Source organism: Ovis aries, chromosome 3 (assembly GCF_016772045.2).
Source record: "Ovis aries strain OAR_USU_Benz2616 breed Rambouillet chromosome 3, ARS-UI_Ramb_v3.0, whole genome shotgun sequence".
NCBI lineage: Eukaryota > Metazoa > Chordata > Mammalia > Artiodactyla > Bovidae > Ovis > Ovis aries.
This window is the reverse complement of record NC_056056.1, coordinates 130,830,476-130,848,025: the sequence shown is the minus strand read 5'-3', so window position 1 is coordinate 130,848,025 and position 17,550 is coordinate 130,830,476. Positions and strand designations below refer to the sequence as shown.

The following is a 17,550-nucleotide window of genomic DNA, read 5'->3' as shown; positions in this document are numbered from 1 at the left end:
AGTAAGCCCTAGTTGTACTAGGTGTGGTGTGCAAAGAGGTTTCTCAGCCTCTTTGAGAAAAACTGGCTTTCTAAATAACTATCATGTACTGAACCAGGTCATTTTCAATCTGCATCAACATGGTATTTAGGATTTTACTGCATTTTGCAGAATGTAAGATAAAATATTTTTGCGTTTAAATCTGAGGTATTTAGTTACATCGTAAGTATTAGTGCCTTGCTAGTGTATCACGTGGATTTCTACTCTTTTTCTGTATTTGGTACATTTGCTCTTCTCTATCCGGGTATTAAAAACAAATATTTGTAAGAGAGTATCATGAAAATTTCAGAAACATTAAAAATGTGAAAGGGCTGACCAAAAGTGTGAATGGACACACCCCTGAAAATTCCTTTCCTGCTAGAATCGAACAGTTTCATGTTAGTCAATATGCATTTATTGAATACCTGCCATGTTTTAGGTCCTGTAAAGATAAAATAGTAATTTTGACAGTAATTTTCAATTTTCTATGATTTTTTTGCATTTTTTTTTTTTTTACTCTTTTGAAGAATAACTTGTGGTAACGTGGTTACGTCTGAATGTACAGTTGAATGGCTTCTGCCTGTGTTGCACCATGTAACTATCCCTTGCATCGGCCTGGTCAGCATCTAGCACTCCACTGTGCCATCTTCTGGCAGGTCCTCTCTGCTTCCCCACACGCATAACCAGTTTGACATCCCAATCGCTGGAATCACAGAGCATGTCCTTCTTGGTTTATAGTTTCTTTCATTAAGAATGATGTTATTGGGATCCACTTACGTGGTATGTTAAAAACTGTTCTTTTTCTTTCTTTGTTGTTTTTTTTTTTCCTTGCTGCATATTATTTTTAACTGCTTTTTGCTTGATTTTCATTTTGGTGAGTAAAATTCATTATGCGGAAGTGTAAATATTCAACGTGTGTTCATTGGTATGTGCTGAGAGCAGCCAGCTTTACAGACCTAGTAGTAATAGAATTGTGGAGAAGAAGAGCTGCAAAGGCACAGAGGTTGCAGAGTTCAGCCGCTTCATTTTCTCAAATGAGGGACCTAAGACTGGAGGGCTAACTAGACCCCAGGTCCCACGTGGATCTAAACCAGGTTTCTTCCTGAGGTCAGGATGCTGTGTCACAGTTTAGACTGGGTCATATGGGTGATCTCAGTCAACAGGAAAGCAGTCATGGGAAGTTCGTAATTTAGAAATCTGCAATCAGCAAGACTTAATATATTGGCCCCTAAATGGTAAGAATTCTGGTTTCCTGGAAATTTCTGCCACTCATCTATAATGCTTCCCTCTTCCGGTCAGTTAAACTGAGGCGTTACTGACTGACTGTGAAACTTACTGTTTTACTAGACCCAGTGCTTACAGGGAAAGGAAGGGGACTGTCTTAACCAATGTGCGTGTTTATTAGAATGTTTCAGTTCCAGTGCATCCTTTTGAACATTCCCAGATGTTACTCTTTTCAAGCCTTGATGAAAACCACAAAGATTATTCTTAGGATGAGAAGTCTGAAGGTAAATTCTGATTCTGTGATCTCTGCAAGTAAAAAATTAGTCCTTAATCTTATACCTTCCTGCTAAGATAGTTGTGTTTCACAGAAAGTTCCATAGAAAGGATTTTAAAGGAGAGATTAGTGGATCATAGCAGTGGAAGATTAAATCCCTTATTGACCTACTGGCCAGGAAGTAACTACAGAACATTCTTCAGTATGTTGTTGTTTAATCACTAAGTCATGTCTGACTTGAGACGCCATAGACTGGCAGGTGGATTGTTTGCCACTGAGCCAGCCACCAGGGGAAGCCCCCTTCAGTATGTTAGAGTCTCCTTACATATAATTAGTAAACATAGAAACAAGTGGTTTATGTCTTTTTCTTAATTATAAAGCACATTTTTTTCAAACAAGATAGAAACCCATTAGTTGGTTATGAAATAGATTTAATGGCTAGCAACTATCATTTTATATTTTTAGATGGGAAGCTAGAAGGAAGAGTATAGCAAACACCCATCCATGTTATCAGATTCGGCAATTAAAAATTTTCACATTTCCTTTGTGTGTGTGTGTGTGTGTGTGTGTGTGTGTGTGTGTGTAGTCTTTTTCAAAGTAAGTTATATTGTTTCTGATATGTATTTAAAAACAAGGACTTTTTCTACATAATAAAATTAACATACCTAACAGAATTAATTATAATTTACTAATATGCAGGTGTCATGTTAAATGTTTTAAAAGTATTAGCCATGTTTTTTAAAAATATAGTTGCATTGCATATATAAAGATAAGTACTTGCTTTATAAAATTTATGTTTTGGTTATGTATGTGTGTGTACATGCACACATATGTATGTATGTCGTGGTACATGTGTATTTCTTACTGTGGTCTCATTCAGAATTAGGACTATATTGCTTTATAGCATAGGGAAGTTGGTTATAATAAGTATTTGCTACCCAGTGATATTGCCAGTTCTGTGCTGAGTATTGTGTGGCGTCTGAAAAGTGAATACTCCTAGTAACCTAAAAATCCAGCAAGAAAGATAAAACAAGTAGGAACCAACTGGACCGTATAAATAAGAGCCAAAATGAATCGGGAAGGATGGGATGTGGACCTCATGGAAGAGATCTTGAAAGAGTGGTAGAATTGGGGTAAGACAGAGACTTTTGAAATGGTGTATCCACTGGGAATGATGTAAGTATTAAGGGTAAAAAAAGAGTACAAAAACGTGTTCAGTGTACAGTGGCATCAGGATCTGTCTGGTGGGTGGTTGGTAGAAAGGAGGAAGACAATGAAGAGCTGAAATGGGAAAAAACACTCAGATTAAGTACCAAGAGGAGGAAGAACCTGATTTCTGTATTAAAGTAAGAACCATTGTGCATCTTGAGTATCTTGCTTTAATGTGATGAAAGTGGAAGCTTAGAAAATTAGCGTGATGACCCTCTATGGACAGGACACCTTTGTGTAGGGTAAGGTAGGGGTGGGATTGCAATCAGCAAGACAGACCCAGAAATAGCGAGAAAGTGTCAATCTAGAGAGGAATTATTGCACAAAGAAATAACAGAATTTGGTGGCAATTTGAATAAGGGTTGAAGGAGAGAGAACCTAGGCAAAATTAGAGAATGTTGTCATTGATAGATAAGGTCGTAGAATTAACTGTAACCTGGCTGAAAAAAAATTCCACACTTTATCTATAAAGACAAGCTTCCATGACATACTCTCAAGAAGTAATTTGGGAGGCTCTTTAGAAAAAGTAGCAAATTATCATCATTAGATAAGCTCATCTAATACAATTTCCTCTTGTTTGGCTTAAAGACTTAGAGATGAGAAATGTTAGATATCTGTCTTTAGGTCTTAATTTAGAGTTCTGGTTTTACCGAAAATAGCAACATAGAACAGTAATGAATTTATTTAAAAATTAAGGACCAGATATTGAGCTTTAAAATTTTAATCATTTAAGATACCGTATGGCATCCAGCCCCATCACTTCATGGGAAATAGATGGAGAAACAGTGGAAACAGTGTCAGACTTTATTACTTTGGGCTCCAAAATCACTGCAGATGGTGACTGCAGCCATGAAATTAAAAGACGCTTACTCCTTGGAAAAAAAGTTATGACCAACCTAGATAGCATATTCAAAAGCAGAGACATCACTTTGCCAACTAAGGTCCGTCTAGTCAAGGCTGTGGCTTTTCCTGTGGTCATGTATGGATGTGAGAGTTGGACTGTGAAGAAGGCTGAGTGCCCAAGAATGGATGCTTTTGAACTGTAGTGTTGGAGAAGACTCTTGAGAGTCCCTTGGACTGCAAGGAGATCCAACCAGTCCATTCTGAAGGAGATCAGCCCTGGGATTTCTTTGGAAGGAATGATGCTAAAGCTGAAACTCCGGTACTTTGGCCACCTCATGTGAAGAGCTGACTCATTGGAAAAGACTCTGATGCTGGGAGGGATTGGGGGCAGGAGGAGAAGGGGACGACAGAGGATGAGATGGCTGGATGGCATCACCGACTCAATGGACATGAGTCTGAGTGAAGTCCAGGAGTTGGTGATGGACAGGGAGGCCTGGCGTGTTGCGATTCATGGGGTCGCAGAGTCGGACATGACTGAGCAACTGAACTGAACCTTTTTAAAAGTTAGATTAAATCACTCATATACTAGGTCATCTGTTTTTGATTGGCATTTTAAAAAATGTATTTATTTTTATTTTATTTTATTTTTAATATTTATTTGGCTGCATCAGGTCTTTTTTTTTAATTTTTATTTTTACTTTATTTTACTTTACAATACTGTGTTGGTTTCTGCCGTATATCAACATGGATTAGCCATAGGTATACATACTCCCCTCCCTCTTGAACCTCCCTCTCGCCTCCCACCGCATCCCGCCCCTCTGGGTTATCACAGAGCAGCGGATTTGGGCCCCCTGCGTGATTAAACTTCTGCTGGCTGTCCGATTTTACATACGGCAATGTGTGTGTTCCAGTCTCCTCTCTCAACGTGGCCCACTTCCCCACCGTCCCCACAAGTCTGTTCTGTATGTCTGCGTCTCCACCGCGGCCCTGCACAAGGGTTCATCAGTACCATCTTCCTAGAGTCCTATATATGAGTTAATACACAATTTTTGTCTTTCTCTTTCTGACTGACTTCACTGTATATTAGGCTCTAGGTTCATCCCTCTTATTAGAACTGAGTCAAATGCTTTCCTTTTTATGGCTGAGTAATATTCTGCTGTGTATAGGCAGCACAACTTCATCCATTCATTTGTTGATGGACATCTAGGTTGCTTCCAGGTCCCAATTATTGTAAATAGTGCTGCAATGAGCATTGGGGTGCATGTGTCTTTTTCAGTTATGGTTTCTCCAGGGTATGTGTCTAATAGTGAAATTGTTGGGTCATATGGTAGTTTTATTCCTAGTTTTTAAAGGAATCTTCAAACTGTTCTCCATAGTGGCTGTATCAGTTTATATTCCCACCAATAGTGCAAGAGGGATCCCTTTTCTCCACCCCATCGCCAGCATTTATTATTCATAAATTTTTTTTTAATGATGGCCATTCTGACTGGTGTAAGGTGATACCTCATTGTAGTTTTGATTTGTATTTCTCTAATAATGAGCGATGCTGGCATTTTTAAAGACGTCTTAGCTTTACTATTCAGGCTCATTGACACTTGATCCTTAAGGCACCTCCTGGTGTGAGTTTGACACCCTGCTTGCCGTGTCTCTTCTCTGTGTGCAGCTAGATGCAGACACAAGCAGATTCCATGGGGTGGGGGCAGTGATCAGCTTCTGCTGGAAGAGCCTAGTCATGGCAACAGCAGCACCTTTGTGCTTGTTCTGGACTTTTCTGAAGTTCCCACGGGTTGGGTGTGCGTGTGTGCTCCATCGTGTCCAGCTCTTTGCAACCCCGCAGACTGTAGCCTGCCAGGCTCCTCTGTGCTTGGGACTTCCCCGCAGGTATTCTGGAATGGGCTGCCATTTCCTCTTCCAGGGGATCTTCCTGACCTAGGGGAGTACCCATTGTGGTACGCTGTGTTTAATAAACGATAGCTTACACTTAGACAGCAGTTATTCTGTACGAGGCCCTGTTCCAAGCAGTTTATAAACATTAATTCGTTTAATCCTCACAGTCAGCCTGTGAAGTCGATACCTGTTCCCCCTTTACAGATGAGGAGCCTGAGGCATAGAGAGAGTAAGTAACTACTTGCCCATGGGGACACAATTAATATGGCAGAACTGGGATATGAACCTACATAGTCCTGCTCTGAATCTCTGCTTCTAAACCACTAATTTATGCCACCACTGTGACACAGTTAAATCTCTGTTTAGGACATGCAGCTTTGGAATCAGGGCTTTCCCCTGAATCTGAGTTGGCTAGTTGCTGCAAGTGTTATAAGTGGCCCTGGAAGGCTGTTGCCTCTGTTTGGAAATACAAACCAAATATAGACTTGGATTCTTAGAAGGGTCATGGTATAGTCTTTATCTTAAAAATCACAATCTACAATTCATTTCTTTGTAGTTTTCTTCCTCCAAGATTACAAAACAGTAAGTTCCTAGAGGACAGTTGTCTATGAAATGTGACTCTGGTGCTTGTGAGTTGTCTATGAAATGTGACTCTGGTGCTTGTGAACTGCTGTGTTTGTGGGAGAAGGAAGCCCCCTCTGAACTGCTTCTTGGTAGCACAGCCCTTAATGACTGCAGTATCCACTGGAGCTTTTGCCAGGAGGGGGAGTTGATGCACAAGCTGGCATGTTTCCCTGGCATTGAGAATCATCTTTAATGGTTGAAACAGGAGCAACCTACATTTTTTTATTACCCATGGTGTCTTGGGATTTAAGCATACTGTTTTGTCTTACTTATTAAATGTTGGATTCAGAACATCTCCAGTAATTGCCTTGTGGCACCAAGAACTGTCTAAATCCATCTGTTAGTATTCACCCTTCTGGTTTCTCTACCATACATACTTTTTACTTTGTAACATTTAACAGTAACATAGTGACTTAAGTAAACAAAATCTTAGGGGTTGTAGGGATTATGGGAAACACATTCATGTCTAGGAAAGTCTGGTATATGCAGTAGGTCTCAGTAGCAGGTGGGAATATTACTAGAGCCTAGTCCTTGAAGCCAACTGGAATGAAAGCTCTTCTACATGCTAGCTTTATGACTTCAGAAAAGTCAGTTCCTTTTCCCATCTGTAAAATGGAAAATAGTTGTTCTGATCTCAGATTCTTGAAAGGAAAAATACAATAATCTATGTGAGACATTTAGAAAAGTATATGATGCTTCATAAGTTCTTAAGCTGGAATCAAGATTGCCGGGAGAAATAGCAATAACTGCAGATATGCAGATGACACCACCCTTATGGCAGAAAGTGAAGAGGAACTAAAAGCCTCTTGATGAAAGTGAAAGAGGAGAGTGAAAAAGTTGGCTTAAAGCTCAACATTCAGAAAATGAAGATCGTGGCATCCGGTCCCATCACTTCATGGGAAATAGATGGGGAAACAGTGGAAACAGTGTCAGACTTTTATTTTGGGGGCTCCAAAATCACTGCAGATGGTGACCGCAGCCATGAAATTAAAAGACGCTTATTCCTTGAAAGGGAAGTTATGACCAACCTAGATAGCATGTTGAAAAGCAGAGACATTACTTTGCCGACTAAGGTCCGTCTAGTCAAGGCTATGGTTTTTCCTGGGGTCATGTATGGATGTGAGTGAGAGTTGGACTGTGAAGAAGGCTGAGCACCGAAGAATTGATGCTTTTGAACTGTGGTGTTGGAGAAGACTCTTGAGAGTCCGTTGGACTGCAAGGAGATCCAACCAATCCATTCTGAAGGAGATCAGCCCTGGGTGTTCTTTGGAAGGAATGATGCTAAAGCTGAAACTCCAGTACTTTGGCCACCTCATGCGAAGAGTTAACTCATTGGAAAAGACTCTGATGCTGGGAGGGATTGGGGGCAGGAGGAGAAGGGGACAACCAAGGATGAGATGGCTGGATGGCATCACCAACTCGATGGACATGAGTCTGAGTGAACTCCGGGAGTTGGTGATGGACAGGGAGGCCTGGTGTGCTGCGATTCATGGGGTCACAAAGAGTCGGATAGGACTGAGCAAGTGAACTGAACTGAACTTTTAAAAATAAATTTGAACTATTTTGCCAAGGTTCTGTTCTTTCTTGGACCCTGCTTTTGGCCTTTAATCAAGTCATTTCCTTCTTAGGCTTTGGAGGAAAGAAGGGCTCTTTTATTTTTTTGTTCCAGTTCTATTGAATTGTGATTTCCTAAGGGACAAGGAACTACAGTCGACATTGGTGTCCCTGGGACATTGGTTCCAGGACCGTCCCCCTCCGCCTTGGATACTGAAACTTTTGGGTGCTCAAGCCCCGTACTCCCCTCTCATTTCTGCCCCTCTTTGCCCTGAATCTTCAGATTCGATCAGCCACAGACTGTGTGGTACTATACTATCAATTGAAAAACTGTGTGCGAGTGGACCTGCGCAGTTAAAATCCACATTGTTCAGGGATCAGCTATAGTCTTGATAATCTTGCTGGCACATTGAATAAATTACTTTTTGAAGATTTTCATTTAATGCAGTACAAGACTCTTTCCTTACATGCCACCACAAATGATGGATTGAGTTGAGACATGGATATGATAGGAGCAGACACCTAATTCTCTGTGACAGGATGGTAACCTCAGGCGAAATGTCACTTAGGAAGAGAATACACCTCTTGCACATTGTGGGTCTTCAGTCAGTCAGTTCAGTCGCTCAGTCGTGTCCAACTATTTGCTTCCCCATGAATCGCAGCATGCCAGACCTCCCTGTCCATCACCAACTCTCAGAGTTCACTCAGACTCACATCCATCGAGTCCGTGATGCCATCCAGCCATCTCATCCTCTGTCGTCCCCTTCTCCTCCTGCCCCCAATCCCTCCCAGCATCAGAGTCTTTTCCAGTGAGTCAACTCTTCACATGAGGTGGCCAAAGTACTGGAGTTTAAGCTTTAGCATCAGTCCTTCCAATGAACATTCAGGACTGATCTCCATTAGAATGGACTGGTTGGATCTCCTTGCAGTCCAAGGGACTCTCAAGAGTCTTCTCCAACACCTCAGTTCAAAAGCATCAATTCTTCGGCGCTCAGCCTTCTTCACAGTCCAACTCTCACATCCATACATGACCCCTGGAAAAACCATAGCCTTGACTAAACTGACCTTAGTCGGCAAAGGAATGTCTCTGCTTTTGAATATGCTATCTAGGTTGGTCATAACTTTTCTTCCAAGGAGTAAGCGTCTTTTAATTTCATGGCTGCGGTCACCATCTGCAGTGATTTTGGAGCCCCCAAAAATAAAGTCTGACCCTGTTTCCACTGTTTCCCCGTCTATTTCCCATGGAGTGATGGGACAGGGTCTTCGTATCTATCAATTGATAATCGGTCACCTGTATTCCGCTTGGAGCGTCAAAGAGCCGTGAGACACATTAGTCTCTTGAATATTTGACCTCTTACATGAATCAAGAGCCATTAACAGTCCACAGTCCAGTCTGTCTTGAAGACAGTCCAGCAGCACTTCAGCTGCAGGTTCTTCTTGATCTCGGATGCAAGCAGCTGAGAGGATGTGAGCACGCGGGATGACTGGCTGCCCCAGCTGGCTGTGTGTCAACCATTGATTCACCCGGCAGATAACAAGGTCCTGTTGAAGAAGGAATGTGGGCCAGGACGCAGGTGGCTTAGGAGACATTCCCTCCTCCTCCAGGCTTTAAGACAGCAGGAGAACAGATGTTTCTCCCAAAACATCTGAACAGAACACGCGCTTGCCAGACCTGCAGAGTATGCACCTGAAGGGCGTACTTGTGGGGAGAGTGTAAAGGGGCATGGGGGAGGCTGTGTGAGAGACAGTGTTTGGATTAGACCTCAGAAGACACCTTGGGATGGAAGTATGAGAGGTCGTGCTAGGGTGAGGAACCAGTGCATGAAGCATTGAGGAGCTTATTGACCGAGTGCAGTGAACACTAAAGGCTTGAGACCTTGGTGCACATGTTGGTTCTGTGTCTTATTAGCTGTAATCACAAATTATGTGATGGCTCCTCACCTCTGAATCTATGAAGCATGGGTAATGGCCCCTACGTCATGGAGCTGCGGGGATTCAAGTGAGAGTGTGTATCAGGCTTCATCCTCACTTTAGTGCTGGTGCGTGGATGTGCTCACAGTTGCATTATGGATGAGTCTGCTAGCAGTACAGGCTGAGAGGACTCTGATCAAGAATTTTAAAGTCTTTGCTAAGGATTTCACACGTTAGGGATCTTGAAGAGTTTTTTGAAAAGGACATGATCTGCTTTATCTTTTAAAAAGGTAATTTTATTAAGTCCAAGGAGGTCAGAGTTTTTATTTTGATTGTCTCATTTGAAGGTCCAACGTGACTTCACAGTCAGGTGGTTTTTCCATACTACATAAATAGAAAAATGTTGATTGAGTGCACTTTTCATGGACATTAAAGTTTTTTTTTTTTAAGTAATGTTATTTATAATTTTTGTGAAACCAAAAGCAGCTTTTTATTTCCAATTGCTATCTGGTGGTAATACTGCTGGCTTATGTTAGAAAAAATAAAATTGCTCAAAGGAAGTAATTCCCGTTTTGCCAAAGGGAAAGAAATGAATATAGATTAGTTTTCCTTTGCTTCCTCAAAACTTAAGTATGTTATTTCTAAGCCATGTCTGATATCTAGTAATGTTCTGATTCGTTTAAAAAAGAATTAAATACTACACAGATCATCCAGGACCTGTGCCCCTCCTCCAGTGTTTGTTATAGGACCAAAACCAAATTAAACCCGTGGCCTGCAGGGAATAATTCAGTTATAAGGCTTAGGTTTCCTTGGGGAAGGTGCTTTAGGGCCTGAGTGTGTTTTCTGGCTCAGTCTTAATGTAGCATCTTTTCAAAGGACTTGGACCAGGTTGTGACACTCCTGTGGCTTTTTCTGGGTGCCCTAGGGAAGGGGGAGAGAGGCGACTGTGCCAGTGTGAGCTCAGTGTTCAACCGCATTCCCCCAGTCACATATGGGAGTGAGAGTCTAGTGTTCATCTCTTGGCAAGATGACACACCCAGATTCATTAAAGTTCACCTACCTCTCTCCACTAAGAGTCAGAATATGATAGGTAGAGTAGCAATAATATCCAAAATTTCAAAAAAAAAAAAAGGAAAAGCAAATAGACTCATTGACAAATCTAACAGTTACTCTGAATTTGATTCTAAACTTCCTAGTATCCTAGCAAAAAGGGAAACTTGATGGTTGGTGTCTGATAGACACCCCTATCATATTCACTATTATATCCACCTTATGTATTGATCCAAGCAGCTGTACTTTTAAAAAATGTATTTATGTTGGAATATAGTTGATTAGCAATACTGTGTTAGTATCAGGTGTACAGCAGAGTGATTCAGTTATACACATACATGCATCTCTTCTGCGGATTCTTTTCCCATTTAGGTTATTACAGAGTATTGAGCAAGTTCCCTGTGGTATACAGTAAGTCCTTGTTGGTTATTTTATTTTTTTAAGTACTTTATTTGAAAGTTTTAAAATTGAGTTCATAAGATTATAGAGTAAGATGGGTCCATTGAACCTGTGGTCCAGATACTGATATACAACCAAAGTACCTGAGTTGAGGCTTCCACAGGGGTCACACAGCAACTCAAGAGCAGAGCTGTTATTGTCACCCAGCCTTCTGATCCCCAGTCAAGTGGTTATCTGTTTTAAGTATAGCAGTGATACATGTCAATCCAAGACAAATTACTTTCCCTTTTGTGTAGGCCCCTAGGATGAAGAGAGCGCAGATTGCAATGAAAAGTAAGTTGGGTACATCCTCAGGCTGCTGCTTTTAAAAACAGGCATTAGGCCAGATGAGATTTCCAAGGACTCTTCCCTCTTGAGAGTGACTTCTGCTGCAGGTCACTGCCCCTGGTGTTAAGTTATCCATCATTGTGTGTCTGAGAGGGAGATGCGTTTCCCTCTCTCACCTTGTTCAGCTTGGAGGTGCTGAAAGACACCAGGACACGGCTGGCTTTGTAGTTAGCGTTCAGAAGCTTTGCTCAAGTATGTGGCCCTCCCGAGAACACCCACCCTCTGTGTTTTGAGGAGAGGAGGCAGTGAATAAAGGCTCCAGGAAAAGGAGAAGGCTGGGCCCCGGCCTAGCAGGAGCCAGGCTGTCTGCCCCAGACTGCCACTGGCCACCGCTCTGCTCTGCCCGCTGGCTCAGGACCTTGGCACCTGCCTTCTTCTGAGCTGCCTCTGCTCCCTCGGTTCCTGGGGGTGGGGAGGTTCTCCTGCAACAGAATATGGTCCTCCCCTGTCTCCCTCAAAACGTGAGTGCTCAGGTCCCTTTCCTGGATCTGTTTTGCTGACAGATGCTGCCAGGAATGGACCGGGAATAACCATGCTGGGGACAGATCCCTGAATCCCTCCGAAGTTGTTAGGTTGGCGCCTGGGACTTCCCACTCACCCCTTCCCTCCGTTTGTTCTGAGTACAGGAACTAAAAGCCTCAGTGACCTTTATTCTGTGTTTAGTATTAAAACTGGGGCTTCCTGTTTCCCCGTCTTCAAAGCTCCCCATCCCACGTCTCCCCACGAGAAGGAACTGTGGTGGTTTCTGCCGCACAGCGTGGTGATCAGCCATGTGTACGTGTCTGTCCCCCCCCCCCCCCCAGTCTCACCCTCTAGGTCTGCACAGAGTGCCGAGCTGAGCGCCCTGTGCTACACAGCAGCTTCCCACCAGCTGTCCGCTTTGCACACGGTAGCATATATATATGTCATTGCTACTCTGAAAAACAGATACTTTAGAACAAAAGAAACCTAGTCAGGAGAAGTCTTAACCTCAGTGAAATAAAGCTTTAAAATCCTTTAAAAAAAAAAAAAAAGGAACTGTGAACTCTTCCTAAGAGAAAGCTGAGTTCTTGGTGGAGGTGAGGGGCTCACTTCCCTTTCCTGAGCTTGCCTGTTTTCGAGGTACACGGGGTCCCCAGAGACTCCCTCCTCTTGTCAGCAGCACCCTTGCCTCATGTTGCCTCACACTCGCCTACGCTCACTCGGGGACCGTCCTTGAGCCACAGGTGGTTCTCTGGGTAGATTGGTTTTCATCACCATAGCCTTCCTCTTCTGCTTTTCAAGGCACAGTCTTTTTAAATCTGGCCTCCCCCTCTTTAATTCTTAGATAAATTATAAAGTATACAGTAAATCTTTACCAGATCAGACTAATTTGGTAAGGGATTAGTTTGCATTAATTGAAAGCTCTTTTGAAGAAATAAGTATTTTTCTAGTATATGTAACTCTAAGTAGGTTACCTACCACTGTTGCCTGGTAGAGGCTTAACAAGAAGATAATTATTTCTAATTACAGCATTAAGTGTTTGTAAGTGCTTGAAGATATTTGAAGAATTTATTTTTGAGATCTCTGAACACTTTGCCTAATCTCCCTTACACTGTTAATTAGCAGGATCTGTGAATAAAAGATTGAGCTCTCAAAAGGACATGTATTTCAGCCCCAGTTCCAAATGATCCTTGATTCCAGATTTACTTTACCTGCCAATCAAGAAATAGAACTTTTGATGCTACAGGTTTTCTTTTGTCAGTGATACTGAGAGGAAGAGGTGGGGAGAAATTAAACTTTTATGATAAAACTGGTGACTCAATTCCCGTTCTGTACACCGTGAACAGAATGTGCCATTGTTAGATTTGAACTGCGAAAGGAAGTGTTCTTTGTCTGAACAAATTAGAACAAACATTGTACTAAGACAGTTTACTAATAACATATCCTTTTGGATACCACGTGAGCATCTTTCAGATTTTTCATTTCTAGCATATAGTTATGGGAGGGGAAGTGGCCTCCTTCTCGAATATAGGTCTTAAATGTTCTGTATAGGTGTCCCCATGGATGTAGTAGTTACATCTTGATAAGGATGCTTATTGACCTTCAAAATTATTTTTCCAGTGCAGATTGGCTTAGTTGGCAAGAAAAGCAAGTGTTTGAGTCCAGGGTCCAGTGATTGGGTTGGTTGGTTGTTCATTTGCTCAGTTGTGTCCAACTCTATGCGAGCCTATGGACTGCAGCACACCAGGCTTCCCGGTCCTTTGCTATTTCCTGGAGTTTGCTCAAACTCATGTCTCCTGAGTCAGTGATACCATCCAACCATCTCATCCTCTGTTGCTATCTCCTCCTGTCTTCAATCTCTCACAGCATCAGGGTCTTTTCCAATGAGTCTAATCTTCACATCAGGTGGCCAAAGTACTGGAGCTTCAGCATCAGTCCTTTCAATGAATATTCAGGGTTGATTTCCTTTAGAATTGACTGGTTTGATCTCCTTGCAATCTACGGGACTCTCAAGAGTCTTCTCCAGCACCACAATTTATGTGTTTGTATATTATTCTGTTCATACATTTGTGAAGAATATATGAATATATAAACAAATTTAGCATAATGCCTGATTCGTAATAAGAGCCCTCAATCATGATTGTCAGGGAAACAGGCTCTGGAGACAGACGGCCTGGATTTCAGTCCTAGTTCTGCTGTTTACTAGGCAATTCGCTTCTCAGCATCCAGGTTTCTCATTTGTAAAAGGGTAATAACAGTAGAACCTGTCTCAGCGTTTTTAGCCAATAAGATATGGTACGTATCACTAGCATGGTATTTTTCCTCCCGGGCATGAAGCAGGATTGAAGTTAGGTAGGGCCAGTGCATCGAGTTCAGGAAGCCCAGGAGACTTCTGGGGAAGGCTGCAGGAGCCAGGGGACGGTTCACCGAGTACCCTGCCCCGCCAGCAGCATTCCTGAGGCAGGGCCTCCTCCACAGCCCGGGTCCCTCAGCCGACTCGAAGCAGGCTTGTCAGCATGCATGAGAGAGAGACCTTTCCCTTTTTCTTAAGCCCCTAGAATTTCGATGTTGGTTGTTACGCCAGCAAAGCCTAGCGCATTCTGACCAGCACACCAGAGGAACAGCCCCGATGCTACACCGAAAGTTAGATTCCGGCTGAAGTGAGTGATAGTGCAGAATGTCAGCTGTGTTGGCTTGGACACCTCGGCCGCGGAGACCCTGAAAACCTTTGGATCCTGAACCTGCAGCTCCCTTATGGGTGTGTCTGTAAAACCACCCTTGTGTGTGCTCTGAAATACGCCAGGCCCCGGGCAGTGGCCGCCTGTTTGCAGGACCTGGCCCTTTCCCAATATGGCCGAGCTCAGGCAGCTTTTCTGTGAGTAGAGGTTCATCGTATTTGGCCCTGGGACTAAGGTGCTGGTTGTTATCTGTTGCCCTGGCTCTGACCTCTCTGCCCCTGCAGCTTTTGGCCCCCCTGTGACCCTAGAGCCTCAGGCTCTCTTGCCTCAAGTCCATGCTGGTCTGCGTCCACGGGAGCCCGCACTCTGCCTTCCAGTCCTCTTGGTTTGGCTCATGTGCCTCTGCTTGGCTATGCTGCTCCTTTTGTTCATGTCTCTCTGAGCTTTAGGGGGTACACATGAGATGTCCTGGGGAACAGCCCTCTTTTGAAGCCTGAACAGTGTGTTTGAGCAACACTGGTAATGACTGAGATGTGCCTGGCATCCCAATGAGGAAGGTGAGCTCCCAGGGGTAATTGTGCTGGAGGCTTGGGTTGGAGCAGAGATGATTCAGTGTCAGGTTTTGACGTGTGTCCGGGGCTTAAGGCTTTTCGTTAGCCTTTGTTCCAGAACACTGAGGAGACAGTGGAAATGTTACTGCTGCCGGAAGGAAAACATTATGAGGAATGGCTTTTCACTAGAATGCTGGCGGACTGCTTTCATGTAAGGTAATAATAGACAGATCACTCTAAGAGAACTGAAGCTTAGCAGTCATTTTTAAAACCAGCGTCTTTTCTACCAAAATGGTAATTCAGGTTCCTTATTTTTTAAAGATTGAAAAATACAAAAGCATCATAAAACGAATGACTCCTCATAACCCCACAGGACAAAGAAAACCACTGTTAGCACTTTGGAGCTTGTTTTTCTTTTAGTTTTACATCGGTACGTTTGTAAATAACATAGGGATGATAAACAGTAGTACATCTTATTGAAACCAAAATGGTTAATTTCTGTGCTGGGAAGTCTTTTAAGTGCTTCATGCGAATTAGCTCATTTATTCCTCACAACTCTTCAAAGAATCACTATCTCCATTTTACAGACAAGGAAGCTGAAGCACAGAGAGGCTAAGTCATTTTTCCAGGGCCACACAGGTCACAAGAACAGTGCCAAGGTGGGAACCAAAGCAGTCTGTCTTTCAAGTCCAGGGTTTTGACTATCCCATGTTGCCCTCTCACAGTCAAGATAGCTTGGAGGACGCGTCAGGGAGTTTTGCAGTGTTAGCTCTGAGTTGTCTGGTTCTGTCTCCTCATTCTATAGATCAGGAAATCAAAGACCACACAGGTGATTAGATATAGCCGAGAACACACAGCTGGTGAATGCCAATGCCAGCATCGGAGCGCATGTGCCCTGACCCACCTGGTCCCCAAGCTCATTGGCTCTTGGGCGAGCTGTGGACCTTAATCCTCCTCCCTGGAACCCAGCCCCGAAATAGCTGCGTTTGTACCATGACCTCACTGCCAAGTCTGATATGGTAGCTGGAGGACTCACTCAGCTTTCTTCCAGCCAGTACCTGCAGCCCCAGCTTGAGGTCAGGGATTGTATGGGTTTGCTGACTCTTAATTATCTCGCAGAGCCTGGGCTATAAAAGGCCGAGGGCTGCAGCCCAGCACAAGTTTCAGGTCTCCACCCTCATCAGAAGTTTCTACGATTGGCGAGCCAGCAGAAAGAGTCATTGATTGAGCTTTAGACAGGGTTGCTATCCTCCACCTGAACTCTCGAGAATGTGCCAGGCATTTTTGTAACTTTAAAGTGAGCCAGAAGTCAGCCAGCCGTCTGAGTGCAAACAGTCCTGTGTACGCGGCCGGCCAGGGCCAGCATTTGTGAGGGAACCGGGCCGGTGCTCTGAGACACCAGGGCTGGACAGGCAGCTGCTGTGGGGCTGAGAATTACAGGAAGAGGAGCAGGTGATGACTTCTTGCTGTGTTTGGTAAGGTAAGGATTAAGAGCCCCTGTATCCTCCAAGGTGTGGTGGACTTCTTAACGGGGACTGTCAAGGAGGGTTTTGTTTTCTTTAAAAAAAAGAAAAAAAACTTAATCTGCTTTTATCTGAGTTAAAGGAGCCTTCCTTCTTATGACTCCCACGATGTGGAGCAAAAACAACAAGCGGACCACATGATATATTGGCCAGAACGAATGTGTGTTGTTAGAAGCGAGGCTCGTGGTTACCTCTGGAGGGGGGATGATGTCGTTGTGACTGATGGGGGCGCAGGGGAGCTTGTGTGTATGTGTGTGTTGTTTTTTTTTTTAAACTGAGTCCTGGTTACACTAAGTTTAGAGTTTGTGAAAATTCAAGTTTTATTCTTTTCAAATACACTCTTTTCTGTGTGTAAATTAAGCTTAAAGTTTAGAAGTCCTTGTTTTTATTTGTGCTTCATGTTGCATGTTGATACTTAGAAAAATCTGATCAGTTGAAGCAGGTTGAAATGATGTAGAAATTACTACCTAGGTATTAAGAAAACGTCTTTACCTGAAATTGTTGGTCTGTCTAGACAGAACTTCTAAGGCCATTTTTCTTTTCTCTTCAAATGTATCTTATAGTTTTATTTACTTATTTATTGGCTGAACTGGGTGTTTGTTGAGGTACACAAGCTCAGTGGTTGTAGCCCAGGGGCTTGGTTACCCCATGGTATGTGGGGTCTTATTTCCCTGACCAGGGATTGAACCTGTGTCCCTTGCATTGCAAAGTGGGTTCTTAGCCACCAGGGAAGTCCCTTCAAATATATCTTAAATCAGGGGTCCCCATCCTTTTTGGCACTAGGGACCGGTTTTATGGAAGAGGACATTTTCCAGGCCTGGAGTGGGGGTGGCGGGTGGTTTCAGGATGATTCAAACCCATTACATTTATTACATTTATTGTGCACTTTAATTGTATTATTATTACTATTATATCAGCTCTACCTCAGATCATCAGGCATTAGATCCTGGAGGTTG

The 17,550-nt window shown here is 43.1% G+C and overlaps 1 protein-coding gene across 21 annotated transcripts in view; it reads left to right on the top strand.

Moving 5' to 3' along the window:
• Window positions 1–17,550, top strand: part of TMCC3 (transmembrane and coiled-coil domain family 3) — a 286,278-nt gene that overhangs the window by 256,043 nt on the left and 12,685 nt on the right. For 2 of the 21 annotated variants that reach the window (XM_012174109.5, XM_042246608.2), the window contains exon 1: window positions 1,205–16,551. The exons of the other annotated variants lie outside the window; for them this stretch is intronic. The gene's annotated coding sequence lies outside the window, so the exon portion shown is untranslated. Of the gene's footprint in view, window positions 1–1,204; window positions 16,552–17,550 lie in introns of those variants that run through there. 21 annotated transcript variants of the gene reach the window in all.